Consider the following 4,438-nt stretch of genomic DNA (forward strand, 5'->3'; position numbering starts at 1 on the left):
TGCTTCATCTTTAGCCTTTTGCAAGTTCTGATTGGCCAGCTCCAAGTCAAGTTTGAGCTATCTCTGCTTCTCCTCGAATTCGACAAATTTGGAGATGAGCTCACAGGATTTCTGAAATCAGCAAAAAGATACATTAGTGGACAGAATCAAATACGGTTCGCTTCCGAGTGAAAAGAACTCTAAGACTACTGCCGAATCAAACATTCAACAGTAGTCTCGGGGACTACACCTAATGGGTGCACTTAGCATGCCCCCACTGCTCCAGATTCCACTCGACATGGTCCCCCCCAAACTGAGTGGAAAATAAAAAAACAGTTATTCTCAGACCCCACCCGACTGCCCGCAGTCGACCGCGGTCTCAGGGACTACACCCAGTGGGTGCACTCTGCGTGCCCCCACTGGTCCAGATTACACTCGACCTGGTCCGCCCAGACCGAGTGGAAGAACTAAAGGACAAGATATTTTTATCAAGGCCCCCGCCGAATCACACTTTCGACGACGGCCTCGGGGACTACACCCAGTGGGTGCAATCTGCGTGCCCCCACTAGTCCAAAACTACAATCGACATAACCTAGTCGACTCAACTGGAAGAACTACTCAGCATTAGTTGAAACACCCACTGGGTGTACAGATGCGAAGAACAGACTAACAAATGGAAGCGCAATGAAAAGTTTCCGGGTAGCATATCCTAACAGAACAAGCGCCAAGATAAGAGTTCAGTCGGAAACCAATTTACCTGGACATTGGCTCGGAGGGCTGCACTGGCATCATAAGCAGCTTGGCTGTTCTCGTGCACCGTCTTCACTCGCTCCATCATCAGACCCGCTTGGTGTATGGCTTCTGCAGCGGCGCTTGCCTGGTCCTCTGGAACATAATGGGTAGTGAAGAACGGAGACAGCGGTTCTGTCGCGGTAGCCTGAGAATCTGAGGCGTGATGTTGGACAGATGAAGAAGGGGCTGGCACAGTCGACGATGAAGGGCGTTCACTCGACACTGGAATAGCAAAGGTAACAAAAGCCTAGTTCACGTCTTCAGACTGTTGAATCACGGGCTCCATCACTGGCACCGATTGAGACGTCTGGCCAGCGGGTGCCTTCTTGCTCAAAGCTCTGCCCCTCCTTCCCATGGCCCTTTGCGGAACGTCTTTGTCATCATTGGGAAGTTCAATGACATTGGGTGGAGCTGCAAAGCAATCGATTACAGAAGTTCGGTCGACCATCAAAGCGGATGAAAAAGAAGAGTCAAAGTCATAAAAGTTATACCTGTGTGGGAAGTGATTGCGTCCTCCATATCCTCATCATCATCATCTCAGTAAATAGAGGTTCCAGAGGCAGCACTGCAAATTTCAGAATTCACTCGCTCAAAACAAGAAAATGAGTTGACCAAAGTTTGAGTCATGCAAGAACTAAGAAGTTGAGCTCAGTAGTTACCCAGAAGCAATGGGGACAGCCACTTTAATCTTGGGCAGGGCCTTCCGAGGCTTTGACGTCACGACTTTGGGCTGCTTAGGAGCCTTCTCTGTCGGCACAGGAGATGACGTCCGAGTGCACTTGGAGGTTTGTGCAGTCGGTGGAGTCTCTTTGCCACGGACGCTGGTCGGGTCCTGCCTTTGCTTGGAGCTCCTTTCCGTGCGAGGAGGGGACTCAACCTCTTCACCGCTGCTCAAGTCCTCACTCTCCTCGTCTCCCCTTCCATCAGAATGCCACTCGCCACTATCGCGTCCACTCGCCTCCCCTTCATCCTCCTGCTCTCTGTTGGGCATCGAGTACATTTCAGTGTAGATTTGCAAGACACAGAGTCGAGTGGATACCAATCAGTTTCAAGAGCAAACACATATCAGAACAAGATACACTCGGAAGGAAAGAATAAGACCTTGTCAGGTTCGGTGGTGTGCTCGAGTGGAGCAACCCTCCTAGACCCCCTGGGGTTGTCCTTGTTGTCAGTGATACCTTGCAGCCACAACGCCACCATCTCCTCTTCGACCTCCTCCGGATGGATCCGAGTGCTATCTTCAACACCAGAATACATCCACATTAGCTGGTCACGGGCTTGGAGTGGCTGGATGCATCGACTGAGAAATGCTTCTAACGGGTCCATGCCAGTCACACTGTCGCGGACAAGCTGGACGAATCGCTCAACCAACATATTAACCTCCGCTTTCTCAGCTGGAGTCACTCTCAAGGGGGAGGTTTCTCAACTTGCTCTATGGAGAACGGGGGGAGACCAGTCGACTGACCAGGGGTCAGTTGATCCTTACAGTAGAACCAAGTCGACCGCCACCCCCTGACCGACTCGGGAAGAATCATAGCAGGGAAAATACTTTTGTTCCTCATCTGGATCCCTAAACCCCCACACATCTGGATCACGTGTGTCCTCTCATCACTCGGATTGGCCTTCTTAACCAACTGAGAACGACAATGAAAATGTGTTTGAAGAGGCCCCAGTGCGGTCGACAACCCAGAAAGTTTTCACACATGGACACGTACGCGGCGAGGTATGTGATGGTGTTGGGAGAAAAATGATGAAGTTGGACTCCAAAGAAGTTCAGAAAACCCTGGAAGAAAGGGTGGGGAGGCAAAAAAAACCACGGTCGACGTGGGTCGCAAGAAGGACGCACTCACCCTCTTGCGGTCGCGGCTCAGTCTCGTCCCCCAGAAGCCACCAAGACTCCTGGGCGATCAGCCCCCCGTCAACCAGATCCTCGATATCTTCTTTCAAGATCGTCGACCGGATCCAGTCGCCCTGGATCCAGCCAGGCGGCAGGGCAGATCTCGACGATGACCCGCCCCGGCTCATCTTCTTCACCTTCGCCTTCTTCACACGCTCCAGAGCAGCGGTCTTGTCCTTCCCCATTGCGGCAGATTGAGCTCGAGCTGGGCGGTGGCGCCGAGAGCAGAGGCAGAAGGAATGGGGAGCGGAAGAAGAAAGGGGAGAACGGGGCGCACAGTGTGAAGGCATCGGCTCCGACGCCTTATATGGCCCCATTCCCCGAGTGACTGACTTGTGGACCCAGACGATCCTCTCAAATCCTACAACAGGCGCGCGTAGTACGTGGCGAAAAAGGTGGCACAGGGATCGAGGCGCCTGATAACCCACAAGTATAGGGGATCAAATGTAGCCTCTTTCGATAATTAAGAGTGTCGAACCCAACGAGGAGCTAAAGGTAGAACAAATATTCCCTCAAGTTCTATCGACCACCGATACAACTCTACGCACACTTGACGTTCGCTTTACCGGAAACAAGTATGAAACTAGAAGTACTTTATAGGTGTTGTTGGATAGGTATGCAAGATAATAAAGAGCAAGTAAATAAAAAGTAGGGGCTGTTTAGATAAAGACACAACTAAGTTAGATTTAGTAGAGAGTTTGTTGTTACGAGAAAGTTATTTGTCCCTAGGCAATCGATAACTAGACCGGTAATCATTATTGCAATTTTATTTGAGGGAGAGGCATAAGCTAACATACTTTCTCTACTTGGATCATATGCACTTATGTTTGGAACTCTAGCAAGCATCCGCAACTACTAAAGATTCATTAAGGTAAAACCCAACCATAGCATTAAAGCATCAAGTCCCCTTTATCCCATATGCAAACAACCTACTTACTCGGGTCTGTGCTTCTGTCACTCACGCCACCCACCATAAGCAAATCATAAGCATATTGCAAACCCTACAACGGGAATCCCTCACGCTTGCGCGACACGGAGAGCACCATAGGACAGCACCAATAATAAAACATACAACTCAAACCAATCACGATCATCAAATATCCATTAGGACAAAACAGATCTACTCAAACATCATAGGATAGCCATACATCATTGGGAAATAATATATAGCGTTGAGCACCATGTTTAAGTAGAGATTACAGCGGGTAAGAGAGAGGTTACACCGCTGCATAGAGGGGGGAAGAGTTGGTGATGATGGCGGTGAAGTTGTTGGTGAAGATCGCGGTGATGATGATAGCCCCCGGTGGCACTCCGTTGCCACCGGAAGCGAGGGGGAGAGAGCCCCCCTCCTTCTTCTTCTTCCTTGACCTCCTCCCTAGATGGGAGAAGGGTTTCCCCTCTGGTCCATGGCCTCCATGGCGTGGGAGGGGCGAGAGCCCCTCCGAGATTGGATCTATCCCTCTGTCTCTCTCTGGTTCTGCGTTCTATTCTGGCTCTGTTTCACCGTTTCGTGTATATATGGAGATCCGTAACTCCGATTGGCTTGAAACCTTCGCCGTGATTTTTTTCCCGAAAATTAGCTTTCTTGCGGCAAAAGAAGGGCTCCAACCGCCTTATGGGGTGGCCACGAGGGTCAGGGGCGCGCCTGACACCCTGGGGCGCGCCCCCTACCTCGTGGGCCCCTCGAGCATCGTCTCGCATGGATTCTTCTTCCCAAAAATCATATATATTCCAAAAAAATCTCCATCAGTTTTTATTCCGTTTGGACTC

The sequence above is a fragment of the Triticum aestivum genome, chromosome 2A (genome assembly GCF_018294505.1).
Source record: "Triticum aestivum cultivar Chinese Spring chromosome 2A, IWGSC CS RefSeq v2.1, whole genome shotgun sequence".
NCBI lineage: Eukaryota > Viridiplantae > Streptophyta > Magnoliopsida > Poales > Poaceae > Triticum > Triticum aestivum.